The 27952-nt window shown below is 41.6% G+C and overlaps 1 protein-coding gene across 3 annotated transcripts in view; it reads left to right on the plus strand.

Annotated features, from left to right (window-relative positions):
* Nucleotides 1-27952, plus strand: part of ppargc1a (peroxisome proliferator-activated receptor gamma, coactivator 1 alpha) — a 171980-nt gene that overhangs the window by 46142 nt on the left and 97886 nt on the right. The window lies entirely within an intron of this gene.

Below are 27952 nucleotides of genomic sequence, written 5' to 3' on the forward strand. Positions count from 1 at the left end.
GCATTGGCAGCCGGGCACATTTCATTAAAAACACAAAACAGGAGATTTGAGCGTTCTCACATCAATGCATAAACCGCTAGCCAAGAATGCAAAATCAATCATTGGAAACAATTTGAAATAAGCACGTTTTGCTTGCTATGTGTTGATTTATTAATCTGAAATCAAACAAAGTGTGAACTGAACGCTCCAAAATACAACATAGCTTCCTCCATAAGATGTTTTATAGCAATTATATGTAATAATCCAACTTTAAAATAGCAACTTCACCGTTCATATAATGTGACATTTGCTTGTTATTAGGCAAATTACCTTTGTAGCAACAGAAAGGCTCGAGATGACAGGTTTTCACATAGCAGTTTGCAGGTCAAAATTTAGATTTCGCGCCTCATTAAAACACAATGAATATATATATGTACATATATATATATATATATATATATATATATATATATATATATATATATATATATACATATATATAAAAAAAGAAAGAAAAAAAGAGCAATGATGATGACATTTCCGAATGAACAATACTGAGCTCTTTAGAAGAAAAAGAGAGAAAAAAACACAAAAAAAAAAACACAATGAATAGCAAACCTGAGAATCACAGATTTTGTAGTTTTTCCGAACTGCATCTAAGTTTGCCGCAACGTGCTTACATCACCAACACACAAGACGTAATCAGTCAACTGTTGAGGTCAGCTTGATGCTACTTATGCCACAACCAGATAGCTAGCAACAAGCTTTGCTGGCTACTTGTGTGGCTAAAAACGTTTAGTAATCATCATTTCCATGGCGGCGAATGAGCTTCACCTCTTACAATTATCGCTGTCGCAAATGGATATGAGGAAAGACGGAGAAGCCATGCCAGTTGGTAAGCTAACCTAAAACTGACACGGCTAACACATTTAACACCTAAATTGAGTGCTTGAGGTGATCGACTCCACGTTTCACAGACATCTGGCTGGACTTGTGTTAAAGTGGAGAACATCTAATTTTGTACAATAAAATAGCAGGCAAATTAATAGGTGTTTGGACTCCGGAGAATGTACTTGCTCATCAGAACTGGAAACAGAAATGAATTACGCTTTGCTACGCCGTACGTCAGCCAGGAGGAGTGGCCTATAAGCTTAACAATTTTACAAATGAAGTAGTATAAAATATGTCATATAAGTGATATTTGTCCTGAGTTTTGATTTAGACTTTTGAGGTCTGCAAAATAAATGTTTTTGTTAAATTTTGTTGTTGTAAATTTGCACCTTGGCTCAGCGAAGGTGGGAAAACAGTGCTCAAATGCTAGTGGTTAGCATGTGCATTTATGAAGTTAGGCTTGTAGATATGCGATGACTTTGTTCTATATTGAGTTTGCTCTTCCGTAAACAGCTCACCATGAGGGGCAAGTTGAAATGGACTGTATTGATCGTCCAAACAATTGCCGTGAATTAAACTCGTCAAGGTCTTAGGCAAAAGGGGATTAACGAAATTATCAGGCCTCTCTTCTGACCGTTTATTCTTGGCGACAAAAGCCTGGCCAGGCGGCGAGGTCCTGATGAGAAACGACACATGAACGCGGCAGACGAGCGACGCTATCGATTGGGAATAGGCTCCGTGCTGCAACCTTGCGGGGCGAATTGTATCTCCCTGCCGGGTTTTGATAGCCAGCTGTGCAAATTACAGGCCGCTCTTTTTGCTGTTGTTTTGTTGGTGGTGGTGTCGCCTCATTACCGGATGCTTGTAAGTGGATGTGAAGCGCAATTAACAAATGAAACTCAGCATTTGTTTCCTACCATCAGCAATGAAACCCGGAATTATCATTAGCATGCTTGTACTTGAATTAAATACTTCGCTTCGCCTTTTGGTGATGCATTTTTTTAACACCTAGTCTCAATTTACTAATTTTATTCATAATAACAATGTTGTGAAAAGTTAACTGTGACTATATTAGCGGCTAACCTGGGCAGCAGATGGTGATCCACAGGCCTGACATGTTGACTTAGTGATGATGCTGTTGTTTTATGCAACCCATAAAACTCCTAATTAAGGCCACAAATTAATAAATGACATTGTGCCCAGCTTTAACGTCCTAAATTAGGTGGAACGGATATAAACATACAGGTAAGTCCTTCATTAGTGTGCGTCTTTTCTCCATTTATGTGCGAAATCCTCAGTATTACAATCATTTGCTTGCATATTAAGAGCAATTAAATGCCGATTCAAACCGCCAAAGCATTTGTGGGTTTGTTTGTGTCTTACAAGGAGCTCCTCGGAGCTCCAATCTCGGTAAACTCCATTGCCTTAATCCTTTCAATGTTTTATTAAAAACAAATTATGTCTGACTTCAATGCGCCTAATCCTGCGCATCAAGTATTGGTAACCGCCTGAAGGAGAAGCGTTGGGGTTTTAATTAAGAGCCCGCGTAACGAGGCAGCAGAGTGTGAGGATGGAAGTGTGTTTACTCGCCAAAGAGCAGGATGAGAAATGAAAACATGTTTTTCTATTTTGTTTTCGCTGTCCATTAACAATCAAAACATGATCCTTGTTTGTTTTCATCCAATCAACAAAAATGGCTTCTATTTGTTCCCATTGGACAGTGACGACACATAAATAGTAGTAAAGGAAATAAATATGTAGCACATAATTCTAAACATTTGCTTCCAAAATAGGATTTTGGTATTATGGTTTTAAAGCAATCAAGTTATATAAACGGTAAAAAAATGCTATGGATTGTATGGATTTATGATCCATGTTCACCATGCCTACCATCACCGTGTGCTATGATGTAATGTCCCCAATATAATGTGTTGGTTACGGGTTGCAAAGGGAGGAAACTTTGGTGGCACAAAGAGTTTTAGAACCCACAATTGTGGAGTAAAAACAAACAAAATAAACAGACAAAAGTGAACTTTGAGCTACAGTCTGACTGTACCCTGGAGTCGCTCTGAGTCCATACCATAATAGGCCTACTCAGCGGTAATCCCTTGTGGGACCTCCGCGCTGTTCCCAGACTCCAGTGGGGAGCTTGCTGCTTCTCTAAGAAGTCATGACCACTGTTTGATCAAAGAGGCTCGGCTCCCAACGCCCACCGCTTTTCTGCCCGAGCTTGATCTGGATCGATGCGGGGGTTAGCATACAAAATCCCCCGCTTCCTCGAACCCCGCCATTCGGAAAAAGCGGAGTCACGCTAAGTTCAATAACACCCTTGTTTCCACGTGCGTCTTTGCTTTGACACAGAAAAAAAGGGATTCTAGTTCAAATATAAACAATTGACATGATGTTGAGCTTCATAAAAATCTAACGCTCCAGCTGTGAGGTACTGGAGTGCGTCTAACAAGCATTTTTATGATTGTTTTTCTTCACTTTTCCAATCGAAGGCACAAAGCCAGTCTTCAAGTTCATATAAATGCTCCCTATTACCATTAAAAGTCTGGAATGCCCTACCAGCTCAGCTTGTTCCTTTATCAGCTTACAAGCAGAGTTCCTGCCGCTCGCTCGTAAATCCACAGAATATTGTTCATTGTGACTTTTCCAATTTTAGCAAACAAGAATAACAAGAAAAGGCGCATAATTACAGAATTTACTGCAGTTGGAGAACTTGGCCCAAACAACTTTTGTTCCCATTAATGGGAAATATGCTAATTAGTTGTTCAGAGGTTGGTGTTCATGACAGTGACAACAATAATTTGCCGTCCATTTTTATTATATTCCTTAGCTGTGCTGATTCTGATTCGTGCACCGATTTGAGTTTTTCCCTTTCTTTCCGCTCGCCACCCGATGTGAGGGGACGGATCATTAAGCCGGCCCTCGCTTCATATTAAAGCGGCGAGAGAAAAAAAAAAGTAAAAAGGGAGCTTGATCATTTGGAGGGTCGCAGAATGACTCGGGACCTTGATAGCGGCGATGGCGGCCATGTTGACATGGCTTCAAATGCTTGTTTGTCTCACTGCAAAGAGCGCAGCGGCGGCTGCAGCTAGAATTTTAACTACACTTGCCAATTCTAGGGGGAGCTTGCGAGCCGACTTCAACCATCGTGTCTTCTGCATGTCTCTCAAATACAATATACAATGGTTTCTTAATTTACGAGTTTTCAGAGTTATGCTTTTTGTGTGTGTGTGTGTGTGTTGGCCAAATTTTAGTTTGGAGCGTCAGATACTCTCAAGTCAAGTGAAAAACAAATACAAAATTAAGGCATGTGGGCAAGGTGAGCTACCGTTAATATGCATTTTCAGTTTTTATTGCACAAGACAGTCAAACTTGCAAATTGCTGGCGTCAGGCGTCAGATTTTCGTACCTCAAAAATATTCATATTTCAGCAGACCCCAAAGACTATTATCCCTGTATCATGAAAGAGAGCAATATTTTCAACTCTTTATATTGGTTAATAATTTGTAAAAAATAACAACCACAAGTGTGGACTGACCAATAGTATAGTTTTGCGAAAAAATATGCATTTTTCCAAATTATGACAGGAGGTTTCTAAAGAAGCGTGGAACTTCCAATGTGGAGTAAAACGTTTTGACTGGGCTATGTCATTCAAATGTACTGCAAAATAATTAGAACATATTGGTATAGTCGTTTGTATGTCTTGGTTAAACCCTGGCTAAATGCCCCCCCCCCCCCCCCAAAAAAAATAGATTTTTTTTTCCCATAATGCAACAACATACAAATTGTGCATGCATTGGCATTACCCTGTGGCATTATGGGAAAATGCTATGTTTTTAGCATTTAGTCTACATTTTGGCAATACTTTTTCGACTTTTTCAATATGTTGGAAAAACTTTTATCAAGACATTCAAACGACTTTATCAAGACGTTTGAATGACTTTGTAGTACGTTCAAACGACTATATCAGAATGTTCAAACAACTTTATCAAGACATTGGAACAGCTTTATCAATGCATTTGAATGACTTTGTAGTACGTTCAAACAAATGTATCAAGATGTTTGAATGCCTTTATCGAGACATTAAAATTACTTTTCAACTTTTTCAATACGTTCAAATGACTTTGCATTACATTAAAATGACATAGCCCAGTCAAAACTTTTTACTCCACATTGTCAGATCCACACTTCTAAAGTTGAAATACAAAATTGAGAACACTGGCAAGGAGCAGCTCCTGATGTTACTCACATGGCACGCAGCACACTAATATGACAGTACATACGGTACAGTAGTGACGAGCTAAGTCTTGGAACAAATTCAACTTTTAAGTCAACGATAACTGCATTCTTTATCAAGCATGAAAAGATCAAGGTAAACATTCTATGAAATTGCCATAATGGTTCTATTAACCACGAACCCCAATGAAGAGGTGGACATGAGTCAGGCGTGGGGCGACGTGGCGTGGTGAACAATGTGCCATTGTCTCACACCGTCTCAGTCGTTACTCGCAGACGTCCAATGACACGCGCAATACCCCCAGGTTTGTCCTTCATAGCTTGTTGTGCACCAGCCGAGCATTTCCAGCTTTGGCTAATGATGATAACAGGCGGCGAGCGCACATTTTGGCACAAATAAATGCACGCACACACATGCACATGCACACACACACACACACACACACACACACACACACACACACACACACACACACACACACACACACACACACACACAGTCCTTGCCTTCTCTCATTTTGTAAAGGACACAAGGATTGCTGCAACTCACAATTTATTTACTTACCCCTAGTATGCTTAACACATTGACACCAAACTGTAACATCTATTGGGAGCTTTTTTTCCCCAGCATAATGTAAAAATACCACACTACCATGCCCCGCTTCTTAAAGGCACTTATATCTAACACACAAATACTACCATATAGTATTTAAAAAATATATATATTTTATGATTGTATATTTTGTGTTCAAAAACATTTACAAAGTATTTAAAAAGTGTCTTTTTAATAAAAAGTGTCTTTTTAATAAGTAAGTGAAACTTTTTACATAAATACTGTATTTCTTTCTAGGTCGTTGCGCACCAAGGATTAGCGTCCTCGGGTATGACGAAGTGCGTCGCGCCGTCAATTTGCAGTCGTAAAACAGGCAACGCCACCTGTGACGTCGGGGCAACGCGGCGGTGGCAACGCGCTTATTGAGATCCCGATTATGGCGGCGTCTAAACTCCGCTCCCATTTGTGACAAAGCCATTAACCGGCTGTCACGCTCGCCGGCATGCTCCGTGTATGCGAGAGCTAATACTAATACACTGGCTGCAGCTCACGTTCACATACTAGATTAGAGCCATCACTGTGGCATTGACCTCGGGTACTTTAAGAGCAAATGCAAATAGCGTAAAATCAGCATTTCCCATCCCCTCTTTGTGGAGTCTTTGGAGTTTAGCATTCTCCGTGTGCTACGTGTTGATGTACTGGAGACGTTTGGGAAATGAAGGCGGAGTGGCACCAGGCAGGAACGTTGCCAGATTTATTACCCACTTAAAACAATTGTGGTTTTTGAGCAAATCATGAGCTGCTTGGTGACCTTTGACCACTGGCTTTAATTGTTGTACATGATTGCAAAAGCCTGGTAGAAAAAGAAGATTTCTAAAGATTGAAGCTCGCAGGTTCATCAAATTAACAACGCAAGTAAACAGCTGTCCTCTGTGAGTAGGAAGGTACTCACGCATGGAGGCTTTAAAAATAAAGACTGGTTGGGGGGGGGGGGGGTCCAAGGTTAGATACTGGCATTAACACCGTCAGCATCCCACCAGACATTCCTTCTCTCCGTTCTGGCAAAAGCCTTATCTCTGGCATGCTGCATCAGCGCTATAATATCACCGTAATCCACTTTCTCGCGTTTGCCAGTAACCCAACCAACAATTTGGCTGAGCTTGGCGGCTCCCGTTTTTAAATACAACAACATCATATATATATATATATACTGTATATGTATATATCAACTCCTCTTTATGCCGAGTGCTAGTGCAGAAACCGACTCCCTGTTTTGCTCCTGCGCTTGATGTTTAAATGAAATGTCACAGTAGCAGCAGGGGGAGCCCTTGAGCAAAAAGAGAGAAAGTGAGTTGCCCTGGCTTTGAAGTCAGGCAACGAGGTAAACAACATCTCATCCACGTGCTAGCTCTTCTTTTGCCAGCATTTTTAGCATCTTTCTCCGCCACGGTTGTGGCAAACATCTCTGCAGGCTGCCGTCCAAACCCCCTCTGGAGGTCTGGGGAATTGGTTTCACTAACAAAGCCGTTTTCACAGTTTGTTGTGCTGCTCATGAATATTCATACACCCATTGCTTGGGTTTCTGCTATTTCATTCTACGGTAGTCTGCATACTGGATGTGCTGTCTATGATGACCATGAGGAGCCTTTGACTGCTAATTCACATGGTTGAATTTGGCCAACAGTAAATAGTAACTACAATTGCGTCTCTCCTTTCGCAAATAGGTGAGAGCATCACAGTACTTTAATGGCTCCATGGTATTTAAATGCTTTGTTAATCTCAAATTGTTAATCTCTTATTTCTTAATTTCAATGTAATGGGAGAGTCTCAATCGGAATATCCTGAACTCCTCTTTCCGGTGTCGCTTTAAGCAGGGTGTATTTACTGTGCTCTTTTTATTTTTAAGTTATTCGTCTTCTTGCTCTTTCTCAGTCTACCTATCCTGCTAGCCATTGAGCTCCCTCCATTACCTTCAGCCCTTTTTAGTCGGGGATTAGCGTAGCATTAACAGCTTACACTGTTTTCCTCTGTTGGTCTTGCACTTTTTGGTCTTGCGCTCTTTTTTTTGAGTACAAGTCAACGTTTTTTATTCCTTTTTTCCCAGAGTAGGGAACTAAAAATGAAGAGTTACATTACGGGATATTCCGCTGAGGGGGCTGTAGGCACACCACTTTGACGAAGAAACGGCGGCAAGCCCTTATCCCCTCCCCCCTCACCCCTTGCCACCCCAAGGACCAGACCAGTGTCTGATGTTGATTTAGCTGTAGTAGAACGCCGCATATTCCCGGCACACCCGCGGAATCGAGTTATAGGAGCGTCACATTCATTCGCCGGGTCTCAGAAGAGCGCCAAAGTGACAGAAGAAGGAAGAAGGGGAAATATGTTTGATTTGGATTGAGGCGAAGCAATAAAGACAGAGAGGTGGTGACACATTTATTCTTTACACACCCGCCGACCCTATTGATTTTCTGACTTTTCTTCTTGAATGGGCTGTATAAATATTCATCGAGTGGATGGAGGTTGACCCGTGCCATCATTCCCATCTAGTCCAAGAACACCTCCAAAGAAAGCTGCAAAGTTACTGACGCACGTTTATGCAGCATTGCCCCCTACCTGCCCCATTATCAACATTCCATTGATTCCATTTCTCACCATGGACACAATTTGACATTTTCCCAGATGAGACGGTGAAAGCAAGTCAACATATTTAGAGATAGACTCTCGGCTTCTGGGCACAAGCGTGGCACTGGAGCATTACAAAAAAAACTATGAATACTGCCTGAGCTGTCATCGCATCACTAAAACTCTTTCTACACCTCTTAATTAAAAGTGAAGGTCTGCCACGGGTTCAACAACCTTCACTAAGAATTTAAGGTCATCTGTGAATACCGGATTGCTGTAGAGGAAAGGAGGAATGCGGCACATTTTAGCAATATCGTGTCCCAATATTTTATCTTGGGACAAGAAGCCAAAGAAAAAGACAGCTAATTGGGAATATAGTCATCCCTCGCTATATCACAGATACTTTCATCGTACTTATATTATGGATTATTTGTCATATTGTTTATTGAAGAAATAGTAAGAAAATGCAGTAACAACAAGCACATTCTGCCAATCTCATTACTGATGCCGTCACTCTGCAATCACAGTAACTAACACTTTAGCGAGTTAACAGCCAGCCAGCTGTACATCCTCACAGACTCACTTCCCTTCGACAACCAACACAAGTGCATATGATTCCTTTAATAGCTTCACTAATTAAAGGTAAATTAATGGCAAATGTTCTGAAAAACACACACTCATAAATGTATTTAAATAAAAGGTTCCATAAAGTAGCATTAAAGACATCAATGTTTAATAAGTTTTCCAATTTAGCTCTAAGTAAAAAAAAAAGGAAAAAAAAAGGGACCCACATGAGTCAGTCATCCTTAATTTCACTATCGCCAGAGGATATTTGGAATACATCAAAGCCCCCCACCCTAAATATATTGTGAGTCACAATGCTGCCTCAAATTCTTCCTCCTTTTATGTTCACGCTTTTTGGGCCATGCACATATTATTGATGACTGCTCCTTGCATGACTGTTATTTTGTGGCTTGTTGCCAGGCAGACAGCCGGACATTGTGCATATTTTTTTTTGTCGTCTTAACAGTCGTCGTAGCAGCTCACACCGCAGCAGAAGGTCCCCCGACAACCACCCTCACTGTTTGCCCGTGTGTCTTTTCGTAGCGCTGCATCCGGTTTCAAAGGCTGCTCAACAGTAAGTATCATGCAGCCAATAAAAGGCCACCTGTTCCAGTATGCCAATATAACCTAGGGGCCCCCGTGAACACAATTCCTCCAGTGTCACGTTCCATTTGGGGGGGGATTCTGTGTCAAAAGTCGGGGCGAGTTGTTAACGAAGAGAGCCGGATGCCCAATGTGATAATTTCACGCAGGGGGTCCACTGATTCAGCTGACACGACTGTTGGAGCTCTTTTTTTCTCAGGAAAAATAGCCACGTTCCTGGGTCAGTTTGACCTGGGGTATGTTTAATTATCCCAAACTACTTTTACTATTTATATTATATTCTTATTATTATATTTACTATTTTTTTGGGGGTGGGTCATTTTGACCCATAACATAAAATGAGGGTTATTTTGCCCTTTTTCCCTTTGGTGCACATTATAGAATAGAGTGAACAGTCAAATGTGCCTGGGTCAGTTTGACCCAGGTCATGTTTACTCGTCTAAGAGTGTCAGAAAAATGCCAAATAATATTCTTTACAATTTCAATGTTTAGTGCATGATGGAAAAATACTTTAATCTTGTTTTTCACTTTAAAATGTGTCAATCTGACCCATAGCAGCGGAAGGGTTAATTTTGTTTAGTTCCATGTGTTACATGTCAAGCCAGATATCTTTTCATGTATTCCCAACACGCACGTTTTTCCACAGACCCGTCATGTCCCCCCTCCAACCTTTTCCCTGCAAGATTCCCAATATTGCACACGGCAAATACATATTTCACAAACAACTACTTAGATTCATCTTTCAGGGTGTTGAATCAGCTTGTCGCAGTTTAATTCGCTTTTTCTCTGCGGGCACTTTTTTTGTGAGTGCTGTTGAAGTGTACCAAATTGAGATATAGATTTTTCTGTCTCTTTGAGCGAGGAATAAGATCACTTTGAAGAGGCGGTGTTAGGGATCACATGTGTTTAGCCGGAGAATGGCTTTTGCATCCCCCCCTCCCTCCACACACACACACACACACACACACACACTGCCATGTACACACTCCACCCCCCCATGGGGCCTTGAACACAACACAGATTTATGTGCACTTATCTGGCAACTCAATGACGATCACTATCAATGCTGGCTCACACTTTGTATTTGCTGCATATATAATCATGCATCATATGCAAATCTTTAAAAAAAAATCTTGAAATGAAGCCCACAATAATAATCATAAAAGATAAAATATGATCCTCACTTGCAGCGCTTTTTTTTGTAGATCAATATCAGAAATCAGGCCATTAAGCTCCCCTGAAAGCGATCGATATGTTATTATTTTTCATGTGCTGACTGTATTTAATACCCTCCATTAATATTTCCCCTCTGTGAGCAGGCAGGAAGCTATTCACCAGTTTTGTCTGGAGTCCTTAAGGATTACTTGCATGTTGTTAATGATGAATATTTCCCCGTTGTTAATACATTTGTTAAGAATTAGAGGCTTATGTGCTTGTTTGCTTACTGAACCCTCCTGTTATGTTGTGGATCAAATCAACGCACTAATAAAAATGGATTGGAATGGTTAGTAATTAAGTTAACTATAATTTGTCAACAACGTTGATTGTGATTATTTACTAATTTATTTATTTGTAGACCTCTTTGGATAAGAAGGCAACATGCCCTGGGTCGAATTGACCCAGAAATATTATTCGCTGTTCCTGAAAAATAAACCTAAATATGAAGACATTAACCTTAAAAATACCAGCTCATTTTCATTACTCTGCCTTACTGTCAGTTTTACAAGTTACCTTGAAAAAGTAATTTGATTACTCCTTTATAAAATAGCTTGAAAAATACTGACTACTTATTTGATACTAAAAGATGGACACTAACACAATATGAGCCCTATCTATGTATATCGTAGCACTCGCTAAGTTAACAAAGCATTGACCTTAGCCTAGCATGCTAACTTAGCACAGAACAGGCAAGACAAAACACGGATTTAATGTAATTATACTAAAAAGTACCACTGATTGTCACACCCACCTAAGTTGGGTGAAATTCGTTTTCCGCATTTGACCCATCCCCTAAGGGAGCGATGAGCAGCAGCAGGGGCCACAACTTCACAGTCTCAGGGCGGACCCTCTACCACTAGCCCACTGAGCTGGCTAACAATTGTGCACAAACAAAATGGTGGCATGAACTTCATGGCCACACACTCCAGGAGATACAAGCTATCTTTGCTAATAGGCGAAATATCATTAGCTACATAACATCAACAACTGCGTCAATCTCAATATTGTATCACGTATATAAAGCGTCCATAACATCCGTCAGAAACCGGATAATATTCACTGTTGAGAGGCTGAAATTCAGAGGATTTTTACAATTTTAAATTAAACAAGGTCTCTAAATGGTTAATCAATTCATCAAAATTGTTGATTTGTTTGATTAACTGTTCGTTATTATTATAACTATCTCAGTGGAATTTTGACTGCTTGAGGAGCCCTACAAAAAAATCTTCCTTTCTATGGCCTTAAGGATTAAAAATGGGATGCCCTTGAAGCGATCTTGCTGATGATATGAGGTTAACGGCGTAAAAGAACATAAACGCCCCTTTAGTGTGTTAACTTATAGTGTTTGCACGCGCGCTGACATGATGTACGCATGACGCCCCGTGTTGTTCTTTCATCTTTATGGGAGATCGCAGCGGGGATCAAACGTGCCTTTAAATCTCCAGCCCGTAAAACACTTGATGTATGCCAACGCTACTGACACACGGGGCGATCGCGCGCCGGGCCCCCAGAATGTATGTCAGGAATTAAGCGCTAATACTCATTTTAATACAAATGAGCTCCCTCATAATGATGTGAAGGATCCCAGCAGCACACAGTGGGAGCCAGAGAATGGAAGGGGCCCAGTTAGCAAGCCACGGCGCGGTGATAAATCATCTGTAATTAAACACGCTGCAAGTGTACGGGCCGCGGCGGGGGGACACGCTTGCCCATCCTGGTGGTCCGGCATTTGTCTACGTTTCAAATTGGACTCTGCCTTTCCCTGAGAAGAAGTGCGTGCGATCGGAGTCGTTAAGTCCGAGTCGCAGTGGCCGTAACAGACTTTTTACGAGTTTGGGAGATTATTATCCCGTCTTTCCGTTTCCGTTAATGGCGCACATGAAGGCTGAACATGGAGCATTAGCCAAAGAGGCCATAGAATTGAAGGCTGCAGACTTGCTTGTAAATCCCAATGAATAGGCGGTTATCAGAGATGACTGCGAACGTCTTAACCTTAAAAAAAAACAAAAAAACACCAATGTTACTGGAAGCAATAATAGCCAAGAATGACCCAAAAGCCCCTTTGAGACCTGCAGTCCCATTTTGATGTCCTCCAAAGGAGCAACAGAAGAGCGCGAGTGACTCGACGGAGGGTTTATGGCCCCGATCGCAGTCGCTCTCCCGGCGGATGTTCATTATGTGGTCACATTTATGATGTCCCTTAGTCGAGGCCAATATCGCCCATATATTTTCAACTATATGAGGCCGTTTGCGAAAGTGATGCTCTATGAGAGATAGTCAAGTTGCCTCCCACAATCCAAATCCAATCAGGCAAGGGGTAACATGCTAACCAGCAGCATGCTAACGCTACGCGGACCACAGCATGAGGTTGGATTGACTAAAGCAACTCAATGAATGTATTCATGATGCACTGTGGTTAAAATGAATACATTTGTAACTATTGTTCTCTGAGTTATCTAATGTATCGTTTCTGAGACAGAATGTAATGAGCAGAGCACATGGATGTAAGTCACTTCCAGACATGATCAATCTTTAATGAATTTCACTCAGTTGAACGCATGGCTGATTGTCAAACAGAAACATTTACACAGTCGAGGCATCCTGGCTACCACAAATCATAGAGCAGAGGGTCTTAAAAGGACACTCTCATACCTTATAGGAGATGTCTACCCAAAAATGTTTTAAAAGGAAGGGAAGAAAGTCACATCTCTTTTTCTCAAGACAATGTTAAAAAAAAATCACCTTCTGTTCTCGAATGAATAGTATTTTATTGAGAGACTACAGACTGCAACTTTTTAAGAATGTTTGAAGAGGTAGTGGAGAACACAAGCCGGCTCAGCGCACTCTGATCGTGTCGGCGTCGGCAGGATTGCGGAAAAGCCTTAATTGGGGAGCATCGGGTTATCAGGCTTAGGAACAAATCTTCATAGAAGTAATCAAACCTTGATGAATTCAAGCAAGCAGTTAAGCCCTCGTGTCCAGCGGCGATTCAACTAACCCCCTGTAGCTTAGCCCGTAGCGTTCCTATGATAACAACAACAACAAACAAACAAAAATGCACAATAAAAACACAAATCCCAACGTTGTTAGCGTCAGCATATGAGCCGGTTACTTGAAAATGCAGACGCTGCCCAAAAAAAGAAAAAATAATCAAAATGCAATCAGTGGAGTCACTTGGAAAGCTTTTGGAGAGCACGTGGAGCCCCCGTGCTGATCTCCTTGGCAAAATTGTCTTTGGCATCTTAACCACGCTTGATTTGAAGCCTTGATTGACTCGATGAAGACGGGACAATTGAAAGCTATTTTTGGCAAGAACAACAACCCGCGCCCCAATGTTGGCGTCTCATTTGGTCCTTGCACTGATTGGGGCGCACTTGTTCTCCTTTGTTTTACATTTGGGCTACTCGCACCCAAGTTTTGTTTTACTGCAGTGATTATTGATTTTTTGTCAAGGAAGAACCCAAGTGATTTTCAATGACATCCACTCGAGTGTGCTTAAGTAGCTGGAGTAAAAATTGCCTGTATGTGCTCCATGGCTGCAGCCTCAATTCTCAACCAATGATTTCCAGCCGGTCATGGTAACCGCCTATTCATTTAGACATCTGTATGCGCTACCTGCCAGCGCTCAATTGGTCTCAATCATCAAACACTGGTCTGTATGCGCTCTGTCTACACCAAATGCTGGTCCCTTTTGTATGAACAATAACTGCTCAAAGTAGCTTATTAACGTAATGGGTCTTTATGCACTCCTCTATCAGTGATCTGTTGCTCTCAATTGTCATCCACCGTTTTCAAACTGCTCACAACTTATAATTAAGTAAGCCGGTCTGTATGCGCTCCTTGTACAACTTGATAACAATATTTTTACAGCATTTTTGGGGGGCGGGGAAAGCTGACAGTTTTGGTCCTCCAGGACAAAGGAGCGAGGTTCCGTAAAGGACTTTTTAAGGGCTTTTATGCGTTTGTATACACTCCTCCTTGGTCTCAGTTGTCAAACGCTGTATTCCAACTTGACAACATAATTAAACTGCTCATGGTGACTTGTTATGAACAATCAGCCACACTGTTTTTCACTGCCCCTACGTCACTGACAATAAAGTTATACTCTATAAGTTATACTATATTGTATTAAAAAATTAAATAAACCAAACAGTAGTTTATTATTAACTTAATTACTCTGTATGCTCTCCTTTGTCAGTGTTCTCAACTATCAACTACTGTCTTGAATGAGGGGGTGAAAGGTCATCCTGAGTCCACAGCGTCTTTGGTGACTTTATCTCTGGCTTGAACTCCCTCGCCCATGTTCTCAACTCTTTCATGAACTCCTGTGCCGAACCCCATCATTTCATTTCCTTTCTTCTTTCCTCCCTCTGAATTTTCCGTAGAATTTTCCTTTCTCTCTCTCTCTCTCTCTCTCTCTCTCTCTCTCTCTCTCTCTCTCTCTCTCTCTCTCTCTCTCTCTCTCTCTCTCTCTCTCTCTCTCTCTCTCTCTCTCTCACACCCGCCGTGTGCGCTCCTCTGTTTCCCCCCCTGTCAAGCTTTCCTCTGGCTCCCTCGCCGACGTGGCCGCGTTTTGCCTTGTGTGGATATTAAGCTGTAACAGGCAACGCGTTCTGTTGCTCTCTGATGTATGTGTGACCTGCTTTCCGCCAGAGCCAATCTAGCCTGCCTGCCTGCCCGCCTTTCTGCCTTTTCTGGGTTAGAGTAGCAATACTCCTTGCTTGCATCCTGCACTAAGTGTCAAGGTGGTGAGTGAGGGATTACCCGTAATGGCCTTTGTTCTGCTCGTATGGCTAATTTATTGCATTTTATATTATTTTAAGTAGCACATTTGCACCAGTGTATAGCCATTGCTACCCTCCTGACAAAAAAGCTGCAAAAAGCTAAGTGGCCATTATTTTGGTACCCTTCACGGACATGATAAACAATAAATCAAAACAAACAATAACACATTTTAACTAATAAAAAACTTTAAGAAGCTTGTTCTGTAACACACTGAGATACCATGAGACGGTGCCAAAGCCCTATCCAAAAAGGAAAGTAGTAATTTGTTTCAAGGAAGAATGTTGAATTGATACAGCTCAGCAAACTTTGTATACTCAATGTCTTCATGTTTAGCCCTGGGTGGTGATTCAGATTGAGGATTTCTGCCATTTCACAAAGTACTTTTGTGTGGTTTCATGTTTTGAGGCCAGGCCCATGAGAAAATATGTCGGGGAGGAGCAAAGGGTAGTCTGGGTTACTAGTGCAAGTTAACGGGAGTCTTGGCGCATAATGCATTTCCAATGCATATCTTTTTTATTTTAATAAAAAGGAAAAATGGCACACTGTTTTTGTACTTCATCAAAACAGAGTAATAACATATAAATAGAAAATAAAGAATTCAAGAGTTTGTACATCTGGATTTAATGCTTTAATTAAATGGGCTGCTCCTTGAAAGGTGCCCACCTTGGCCACCGGAGGGCAGTATACGGTTATGCTGCCACAAAAGATTAATAGTATCTACTATTAACGTAAGTGACTCAGTCATTCTTTGTAGAGGATAAAAAATGTCTGTCAGTGTAGTTATGCTATCTGTCTACTTGGTAGTCTTGCATTGTCCCCATTTCCAGGCCAATGAGTAAGAAGCTTTTATTTCCCAAGTCTTGTAACGCCACATTGTTGCTTTAAATGAAAATTTTCACAAGCCATACAAAGCAAGTGTGGCACTAATGTGATGATGAGGAGAAAAAAGCTGCTGTTTATTGTTGTGTTTGGCTCGTGTTGTTTATTCACACGCTAATGCAGGCGGCGAGAGGCGGTTCAGGCGAGGGTGAGCGCCCCGAGGCGACAGACAGATTTGGATCTCGGAACACCGCCAAGGTTCCCGAGTGACGGGTGGGGAAAAGGTTTTGGCGCTCACTCGCAAACCAGTTGAGTCTGAGAGTCGCTGACCTGTGATAATGGTTCGGCCATTTTTGTGGTGCTGTAGTCGCACTACTTCCCATGAAGGGTATTTAAGGCCGCGCTTTCAGCCATCATCAAAAATGAAGCAAGGCCCGAAGGGAAGAGCGACGGCAATTTGCACGAGAGCAAGGGGACGAGTTTGGCGGCCCGAGCGTCCGTGAAATACGGCCCTGGCAACGGTTATTGCGGTTGTAAAAGGCGACGACATAAAATACAAAACAGAGAGCGGCGGCGTCTATTTATGGAGCAGATAATCGGCGCATTAATCAGCACCCGTCATTCGCCACAAGCACTTTTGCCGAGCCAAAGTCGCAGGCGGCTTTATGTGGCGCGTCGGGTCAACAATGATCACGTGACATATGGGGGGGACACGTTTTGGAAGCGGGGGCCATGCATGTGGTGAGATAAATAGCAATGACTTTGCTTTTATTATCGCGCAAAATTCCATCTTAATTATTTGAGCAACTCCATAACAATGTGCATTCGTGCAGGCGCTGTCCGTGGTGCTCAAGCGGTTGCAATGCATGTATGCAAGTATTCCTCCACTTTCTGTCGTGTATGTTGAATTGTCTTGAGTAGTCGTTTTTTCGTAAAAAAAATAAAATAATGAGGATCAACTACTTTTGGGGCTCTAATGGCAAAATACTGACGAGGAATGAAAAAAGCTGAATTTTTCCTGCAGTGAAGGCAACGAAGGGGTTAAATCAGCTCTCTCTTATGCTGCATTGTTTCGCCTCTGACAATATTTCGCGTCTCGCATTTGCTGTCTCTCTCTCTCTCTCTCTCTCTCTCTCTCACTGTCTTTGTGCTGCTTGAGGCTTCATCGGGGCTAAATGGAATTTAATAGACCTCAAGTGATTGGTGTACTTCCACAAATAAAGTGTCCATTCATATGTTAAGCAAACAAACACGTGTATTGTTTGCTGGCTGGAGTTGCACTCATGCAGACTAAGGAGCTTATTTAAATGCATGCGTAAACCCTAACCCTAACATTAATGTATGTATATATTATTATTGTGGAGAAAATGCATAGTATGGTATAGTGAGGAGCAGCGATGCCAGTAACACGTCACTCTAATATGACCACCTATTTTGGGTAATGAGTAAGCTAACACTAACACGTTATGTGATCACATTAAGATTACTTATACGTCACTGTGCATCACTATTTTTGTTACTTTCCCTAAAAAGAGAGTAATTTGTGGTACTGAGGTGATGATATGTCACAATGACGAGAGTTGTGCTCATGTCGGGGTCACCAATTGTACAGGTAAATAACGAGACGAGGAGACGAAGGCAAGTCATGTTTCTTTTACTCTCCACTCAAACTGAATGTTTGTACAGCAAGCAGCAAGCTATTTGCCCTCATGTCCAACTGGCCCCAGACCCTCTTCCTGCTAAGCGTTTTGGACTCTGCCACCCTCCGCAATTTTTCTTGCCGCTGTTTATGATTACCTGTTCGATGATGCACTTTTGCTATAGTGAATTTCGCTGGAGGGCGCTTTGTGGTGACCCACAAGGGAGTATCGTTCACCAGGAACATAAACATTTAAGGGGGGGAGGGAGTTAACGTTTATGTGTTCAAAGGGATGAAAACATTAAAGGATTGAAAGAGATTAGCTGTCTGCTTGCTGTGAAAACATTAAGATTTTGTGTGGAAAGTAAAAGAGACACGGCCTGCCTTCATCTCCTCTTCTCCACAGCAACCTGTAAGTAACTATCTTTTTCAAGGTACCTGTGGCAGCATTAGTAAGATGAAGCTGTTTGTCAGGTTCCCTGTTTGACTCTCCAAATCTTCATGTTTCACATGCGAGCATAACCGATGCCTCTTAATTCACGTCCAATTCAACGAGTTGCGCTCGATAAAGCAAAAGGAACCAAAGGCCCTCCTGCTCTCACTCCCTCCTTCCTATCAGTTGCCACTTTCCTTTTTACAGCAACGCCGCAGAATATAAATGCAAATACCATGGCGGTATTGGAAGCTCTCATTTAATGGAATCAATAATCATATGCAGAATGGTGGCGAGGGACGGAAAATTACCAGCTACAATTTGATATACAGTACAGTACGTGCTGTTGTTTACAATTTGCTCGACACGTGCCCACCTGCCCCTAAGGGCGTCTGCCTAAACTTCATTTGCCGCCGTTAGTCTCCTGGTCGAAATGATACAAGGCTGTAAAAACTGCAACATATCCATCATATCAATTCCGTGATTGTGAATTGAATTCAGCAAAGGAGCTACAGTAAATTTCACGACTGTAGAAAACACGCACACTGTCGTGAAAAACAAACAAAATATGTTGGATTTGGATAACATACTATGGATGGATTTAATATCAAACATGGCTTTTGAATTGCATTATTTTGATTTATTTTCTCATTAGTTTTCTTAATATGTGTGAAGATAAATGCTGAAAACGTGACGACTGAAGACAATTTATGACTGAACTATTGAGATTTAGCGATAACTTTTAAAAATAAATCTTGCTTAATTTTGCTTTGTTAAATTTCTTGAAAGTATCTTTTGTCTTTTTTAGTTGATACATTTTTAAAAAACCCTAACCCTAGTTTAAAACTCATTCACTGCCATTGACAGATATAGATGTCAATTTTGTTTTTCTTTTCTCTCTTATTTTTTTGGGTCATATATTGTTCATGTAATGGAACTACAGTATGAATTGTTTCTCTTTTGTTTAATTGTAACTTGTTGCCTGAAATAAATGAAAAATGTATGTAAAAAATGAATGAAAGATTAATTGTAACTGGGCATAACCCTAGTTTGATATCTGAGGTCACATATTTTGACAGTTAAATTTTACAATTGATATTGGTGTAACAAACTATTGTTAGAACGTGTGATGCAGCTTTGAACCCCTAGTTTGAAACCCAACTCTGAAATCTAACCCCTATTTGAAGTCCTAACCTTAGTTTGGAACCTTAATCCTACTTTTGGACCATACTCTGAAACCAAAACCACAGGTTAAACCCTAATTTGAAACCCATACCAGAGTTTAAAACCCAAATTAGAAATGTTTTGATTTTTTTTAAAAAGCAACACTGCATCGTAATAGCACCTAATCTATGGCTTCAAAATAATTTGGATTTGGATCTATACTGGCATGAACTAAGCGAAGAGAGTGTTTATTTTTGTTGCCACCTACTCTAGTAATGGTGGACCAACCAGGAAAGCAAAGCTCTCATTGGAGCTAATGTTATATTACTGTCCAGTTCCTATACAGACTTTGCTATATATGGGAAAAAAAACAACAACAATTGTGTGAAGAAGACATTTTTTTGTTAGTTGGTTTGGAAAAAATCTATCCCTTATTGCTACTATAACAGATTCAAAAGTGAAATCAAGAAGAACAAAGCGGCCCCTCATTAACGACACACCTGGACAGAAAGAACGCCCTCCCCCAAGGAAAACATGCTGACTTCTCATACACACACCAAAAATAGAAGCCGTTTTGTTGCATAAACACGGCAAGCCCGTGAGGAGAGTCTCTTCTACTTCCTGGGGTTTATTTCCTTGTAATTTGTCTCATTGTTGTCAGCACAGCTGTTCTGGTCCCGGTGGGCAATTATTCAAATTTATTCTTTTTTGCAGTTTAATGGCCTTAGGTGAGTGGCGGCCATCCGACCTATTTGCATCCTCACAAGAATTCGGGAATGTTTTTCCTAATGCCTAGGACCTTTCTTTGAAGGACTGTATATCTGTCACTTCGAGGGAAGATGTTGTGAATGCTGAGCAGAGAGCCGAGACACACATGATGCCAATTTTCATGCTTCTTCCTTGGATGGCAACTCTCACCAATATCTATCATGCGAGTTTTTCTTTCAAGGAACACTGGAAATGCCAAAAAAACAGCCTAAAATGGCTGCTTCAGACCAAAATGGTTAACTTTTTGTGTCTTTCTGGGAATGGGTTCTTCATGGTTTCATGTTTCGATCAAAATGTCATACCTGCGGCCCCTTTAAAATGTACATTTCCAGTCGTGATATTGGCTCTGAAAACATTAGCATCACAGGAGACGAGTTGGGCACATATAAGTGATCACCGTTCGTCTGGACCCTTTCCAATGCTGATTGGATTGATTTGGCGCCAGGAAGTAATAATCAGCCATCGCTTTTAATTCTGAATTTTAACACTGGTGCGCTCCATGATTCGCCCTAATCTCCTTCATCATGCACTACTCGATCGGGAATGACAAGTGAAAAACATTTAAGCGACTTTATTGAGAGTGAAGTGGGGGAGCATCAGTGAGGGAGTTGTCACCCGCTGATGGCGATGGCAATCAGTCAGCCGGCGAGTGCATCAGCATGCAGCGGTCGTCGCTCCTTTACAATGTCTGAAGGATTTCCACGGGTGACGGAAGTCACTTGGCATCACTCGGATTTTGGCACCGGGATAGAATATGGAATGGAATATCTTTATTGTTATTGCACATGCCCAAATATAGAGCAATGACATTTCAATTAACAAGCTCTGCCCGTCTAAGAAACATGAAAACTGATGGAAAAACCCGTCTTTACTCGCTAAAAAGTACATCGAGATCTTAGATAAGATGAGGTTTGAGCCATGCTCCCAAAAGAGAGCATAGTAAACAATCTTACAACAAAATCTCAAGGTTTCAGTGAAAATCGGGATTGTGTATGCATATCCGTGTCTCCCGCAGCTGCTCCAGGCATATTGTCTCATTGTCACGGAGACAACCTTGATTCGCCACTGTGGGAAACACAGAGAGGAGTGTGGTGATTAGGAAGCCCAGCGCCTAGCCTTAGTTCTTCATCCAGGGCAAGGTCCAGATAGCAACTGTTTTGAGAACAGACTTCTCGGTGGCAGCCATTTTGCAAAGGAACTCAAACATCAGATCCACCCTTGCGATTGAGTTTGCTCGTTGCATAAATCTGAGTGTTCATCGCTAGTCCTGCACCATCCAGAAAGACCAGAAGCTTGTTCTCTCCCAATGAAGCTCTTCTCGTCAGTTGAACTTTGTGATAGATCAAGACCCCGCCAGCTCCAATCAGCAAGATGTCTATTATCAGGATTCCAATAATCTACATGTCCTCCACATCCTCACGGGACATAATTGTTAGGAACACCATTTAGTTGTTCCAGGAATCGAAGGTGTACCCGAGCAAGAAGGCTCCCCACTGACCAATTCCAATGCTTCTGAGTAGGGAAGCTGCAAAAGTTCATAGTTTGTTCCCTGCAACACAATGGTGATACATTTTTCCTTTTAGTGTATTAGTCATATTTGACAGGACTCCTAGCAGCAACTTGACAAAGTGCCCTTGGTGTGTCTGACTTAATAGTTCAAGTATGGACGTTTGAGCCCGGCCAGCGGAATTCTGCCAAGCATGGCTCCCGTCCAGCTTCTCAAAGATGTCAGCGGGTGTTGGGTTGAACTACCTAGGAACACACACTGCATTAATGCAATTAACATTGAAATGGTCTTGTGCCACTTCTGACACCGCACAGAAAAATGAATTAGCCGGTAACGCTTTTTAGAAATTAAAAGGGATCGTTTTTCCTGTGCGGACTCCGGACAATTGGGCTACGTTTAAGGGACGGCTCATTTCCTTATTCCAGGACAATCCAAAACTCTACCGCCTTGCCAATCAGGCATGTGCTCCACATTTATCCATCCGTTTTGGTGTATTGCAATCTTGAACTCCATCGAGGCAAATGTGCAGTTTTTGTGTGTTTTGTTAATGCCCTAATCAAGTTTGTTAAATTGCTTTTTAGCGTGATTACAGGGAAGTTGCGGGGGGGAAGGGGGGGGGGATTTGTGTATGGGTGTTTTCTTCTCCTTCAAACTCATTTGTCATGCATGGGACAAAAGCAAAGAGGGATTTCAAGGACGAGGTTTTAGACACGTCTGCTCTATTGATTGGTTAACGAGCCCACATTCAGAGCCACTTCCACATCGAGGGGCACGGACACAATGGAGCACATTTGCCCGTCGCACAATGTGGGCACACGATGGTCGAGGGAGGGGGACGGGCCCATACTCGGGCCCCCTGCCAGGGTGGAGGACGATGCCAGGCAACAGGACTGACAATTGGGAAAAGAGGCAATGTGGGAGTAACGCAGGACAAAAAGGAAATGAAAATATTGAGAAAAACTTTCAAATTAATCAGTAAATCCGATGTTTGCATTTGGGACAATTGAATGCTTTGTGGGAATTTTCACTTCCTTTCATTTTTGTCCATGTGGAGTTTTACAAGATTATTATTTTTTAAATCTGTTCAGGCCTGTGGATTACCCTCCAAGACAACAGGGGGCAGCATGCTACCAGAAAGTGATTAAAATAACTCTGTTTAATGATCCAGTCTCGACAAGCAGTTCTTCATCCAATCAAAAAACTTTTCATGTTTGACGTCTTCTGGAGCACTGTATCTATTTATTTAGATTCTAAAAATGTCTAAATATGGTCACCTCGGCGCACCCTCTCTCTGTCTCTCTGTCTTCTCGTGGCTTTAAAAATACAGTCCATCTCGCGCGTTTGCTTTCATCGCTTGTGACACCCTCCTTGTCGCTCGCTCGCGCCGGTTAGCCGCACCGTGTCGTCCTCGGCTCGACTAAGCTGTCTGCTCCCCCACCCTCATACACTTGCCGCCTGTCTGTCTCCCGCTCGTCCTACCTGCCTTCTCCTGTATGGATCATTGCCTTCGCGTTTTTCTCTTCGCCTTTCTCAGCCTGTCCCCGACGATTTGCGGCGACCTGGGTGTGTGGTTTTAGCGTCTGTCACGAACTGTCTCGCCTCGCCAACCCCCCACTCTGATTTTTGTACTTTTATTATTTTTTTCTTGATGTGTTTCTGCTCGGATAAAATGGCGCCGATTACTTTCAGTCATTTGAGACGTAACTTGCGTAAAAGTCTTCAAAAAGTTGGTCCAATTGTCATATTGTCATACTGTATGTACCAACTGAATATCGAATCCCAGGGGAGGCAGTCTCAGGAGTTTGATAGAGGTCAAGACACACTCGACTCAATTACTTGGCCTATGCGTGTTGCAGGATTTTTTTGTTTGTTTTTGTTTTCTTTTGGCTGTTGTAATGGTACATCGTGTAATTTCTTTATGGTAATCCCTTCATACTAACTATGTTGAGCATAAAAGAAATTGGCCGGACGAATATGTAACATATGAATTCAGATGTATAACAGAAAATAGGGTATTCCACAGGGTTCAATTCTGAGGCATCTGCTGTTTACATCGTATCTTCTTCCCCGGGGTTTCATCTTTTTTTTTTTTTTTCTGGAGAGCTCAGTATTGTTCATTTGGTAATTTTACCGATTTGACATGTCATCATCATTGCTCTCTTTTTTTATATATTTTTATTTATTTATTTTGTATTAATTTTTATTTTGTATGTGCATGTGTGTGTGCGTGCGTGTGGGTGTGTATTCATTAGTTCACCTAAAACCTATTAAAAAACCGTTCACCTAAACCGAATACTTCAGAATCCAGCTGGAGTCGTGAGGTTGTCAGGAGACCCGAGGAAGGATCAAAGAAAAGAAAGGGATCAAAGAAAAGAAAGGGGTTTCATCTTAAGAAAACAGCAGTGGTTGTGGTTAGAATTCACCATAACTAGATATTTGGGCGATCGGCAATTTCCAAAGTTGTGCATTTTCATAAATGTTTATGGGCTTAAAAAGGTTGATAATTTCTCGGCAAACACGAAAATCATAACCTGGCTCCACGAGCTGCAATCTGGAGGGAAAAAAAGCTATGGATGAAGAAGTTTTTGGACTGCCATGCATCACATTCAGTTATCTGTCATCTTATAGTGGATTGCTCGTAGTGAAAGATCATTTTCACCGTTAAACATCAAAGTGCGATCACTTCAGTACAGATGATCATTTCTCTCCTGATTGTGTTTGTTTTCATCTGGCCAGCCAGCAAGTACGCGCCACCGCCGCCGCCTTGCTCCTGTACTCAGAAGTCATTTTCGTGGGCCGTAAAACATTGAGCTGTTAAATTTCTTTATGCGTCCCGCTCCGGCCTGCGGCCCTCGAGGTTTCCTGGCGCTTTTTAAATTGAATGATTGCCTGCAGCTCTTGGCTTGTTTAACCTCTGCAGTGGCAGCGACTGTATTTTTAGAAGTTTTGCACCCCTCCCTCGCACCTGAAGTACATAAGTGTGTGCCTAAGGAAGTGTGTGTGCAAGCAAAAGACAGTTAGGTAAGGGGGGGTGGTAGTTCTGGGGTGGGTACTCGCCTAGAGCTGTGCATGAGTGCAAGACAGCACGAGTCCGTGTGCATGCAAGCATGTGCATGTGACATGACTAGCGTTTTCCTTATTTATGACCCTCACCTCCATCCAGGCTGCCAATTTGTCTGAGGAGCAGAGGGAGAAAGGGCCCCCAAAAAAGGCAATTGGGTGATTCGTAGGTGAGCGCTGTTTTGCGGCCGTTAGCTTTTATGGCCTACTAAAGAAGAAGAGAGCGAGGGTGAACATCCTTCCTCTCTTGATTGACTTCTCTCCCCCCAACAATTCCTCTCCTCTGACACAAACGCCACTCTCTTGACGGGCCATAATGGACATCTCCCTACCTTGGATGTAGAACTACTGGCTGGCCGTCTGGAATGCAGCAAAACAAGGGTGACAAATTACTTCCCATAAACACAGCTGCTGTCTGAGGTTGTTTCCGGGAGAATTAGCATCGCGAGACGGCCGTTGGTCTGCTTTTTTATTTATTTTTTACCTCATGTAAAAAAGTCCAACATTGATTGATTCATTGTCTCTCCCGCTTATTCAGATGAGGATCAAGTGCCCCAATATATACCAATATAGTATTTTTCCTAAAAAATCAATGACATGAATGCCAATTTTATATTCCTCTAACTCCTAATTTCTAGTTCCGATTGTAAAATGACCACAACAGACACGAGATACAGTTACCTTGAATTAGGACAGTTATCAGTCTGATACAATACCTGGTATTGGTTGGCTGTTCCACTTATCCTGTACAAGCTGTCAGATATTAATTCAATAAAATCTAACATCATTACTTTAAAGCATAATTTAAAGAGTCAAAAAAAGAAAAAACCTTTGGTGCTCGCCAGCACAAGCCCTATCTATTCCTATACTATCCAGTATTCTATCTTTAATCAAATAATCGGATACAATTTCATTTTGCATTGAAGCAGTGCTTCTCAAATATTTATTGTTACCTCACCCCAGGAAAAAGAAAATGTTTACCCCCCACCACATATATGACAAGTATAATTTGTCTATAAAGTAGCGCACTCTCTGACAATGACAGCACCACTGCCACCTACTGAAGGGGATGTGCAATTACAATTTTTTTGTCGTACGGTAAAAAATTTAAATAAAATAAAAAGTTCCCTGGGGGTCACATGCAGCCTCTCCCCCGGCTACTGTATTAAAGTTAACACCCTGATTACCATACCATTTATTAACCAATTATTATTGTTGTTTATTTACTATTGTTAAGTGATAAAAAAAACAAAAACTACTATACAAACATGAGAGGGATTGACCGATTCAGTTAATGGTTCGGCCATTGTTTTCCAAAGTAGAAAAATATTTTTTGAAAATGTCTGATTTCATAAAAGACGACAGACATGAGAGAAATGGTAATTGATTTATGGTAATTTTGGTAATTGATAATTTGATCATCAATTACTTGTCGATTAATTGATTGATTAATTTTGGAAGGGCTATCTTCAATGCTTCAATGCTCTGTCTTGTAATAAGAAGAATGGCATGTGTGTGGTTGTGTTCTCGATTTCGGGTGTGTGTAATATTAGCGGCCCAGCCAGGACGTCTCTCAGGCTGAGTTCGGGCTGTTGTTTGCTTCTCTGTGACACATGCGGAACTCTCTTTCAATGTTTACTTCTATATTTCGGCTTTGGGGTGTGTGTGTGTGTGTGTGTGTGTGTGTGTTTGTGCGCGTGCATTATATGAGTTTACCATGCGCCGCCACATTACTTGGGTACGCAATATATGAGAGTGCAAAGGGAAGGAACTCAGGCCACGCTTGTGATTCAATACGCACCCCCCGTGGACCGAGGCTTACGGGAGTGCATGTGCTGATGAAAAAGTAATGTAGTGTGTCTGCAAGGTACTGCTGGCTTTTCCCCCGTGCTTCCTGAACTCCAACAACTCATCTTCTACACTGGGCTGCCTTCCTTCTCTCTCTCACTTTTACTTTTTTTTTCACATTAAAGCTAAAAAAAGATCCCAAAAATGTGGTTCTTTCTGTTTTCACAACGTCGTCAGTTTTTTTCCCCCCCTTCAAATATAAATAAACCTATGATTATGAATATGGATCTCATGTAGAAAGTCCCGAATGTTTTGGTTTTAGAAATTGTTTTAGGCAAACATGTTTGAATAAGCGTCCCTCGGTTCCCAACATTATTTGCATCTTTTGGTCTTGAACAAACTAACAAAAGACAGAATATTACACAAAGAACCGGGATGGGACAGTGGCAAGTTAAATCCGTCCTTGGGCTTGGAGTGCTGACTTGGCAAAGTTTCTTGATAGTGCTCTGAAGTCTGCAACCTCATTAGAAAAGTTTATCCAAGGACTCATATTTATCTACTACTTCCTAGACACACCACACACATCTTTGTTGCACTGTACCTATTAAAAGTCTCAAGCAATCACACTCAGTAGTTGACTTGTGGCTGTTGTAATAATACGTCGTGTGATTTCTTTATTATTGTAATCCCTTCAGACTGTGTCGATGTCGAGCAAAGAAAAAGAAAAGAAAGTGGTCAGATGAATTTGTGCAATCTGTATTTACATATATACTGGAACTTTTCAGTTCAATTCTAGGGCCGCTGCTGTTTGCTGTTTGACTGCTGTATTTTGTTTACCAGTAAACCCTATAGGCTACCTATGTCTTAAATTGGAAAATAATCACATTTGATTTTTCAATACAGAAGAGGCTTGGTGAATGCGCATAGGAAACTGGAGCGGCTCAGTACCTCCAACAAGGTTAAGAACCACTGAGTCAAGCTCGATAATTGCTGTGTTGCTTTTCAGTTCCAGACTTCTCTTAGTTCCTCTTATTAAGTCCTAATGTTCCTGCATCGTTTATGATCCTGTTTAACTTCCAAGTATGATCAACATCATTTCATCCTCCTTGCTCTGTAAACATGGCCGTTCCTGAACGTTCCCAAAGTATTCTGCCAATTTCCTTAAGCACACAGCAGTGTAGCGCCGCCTTGAATTCATAGGCCGCTTCGACGGATGCGCGCCACCGCCGCTCGGGAGCCAGAGCCCATTTAGGGGGCGCTTGTTTGGCATTTGTGGTGCCAACACATACAAAACAGACCATTAGCATAAAAGCG

Source organism: Leptonotus elevatus, chromosome 17 (assembly GCF_054856555.1).
Source record: "Leptonotus elevatus isolate MCC_2025b chromosome 17, RoL_Lele_1.0, whole genome shotgun sequence".
Taxonomy (NCBI): domain Eukaryota; kingdom Metazoa; phylum Chordata; class Actinopteri; order Syngnathiformes; family Syngnathidae; genus Leptonotus; species Leptonotus elevatus.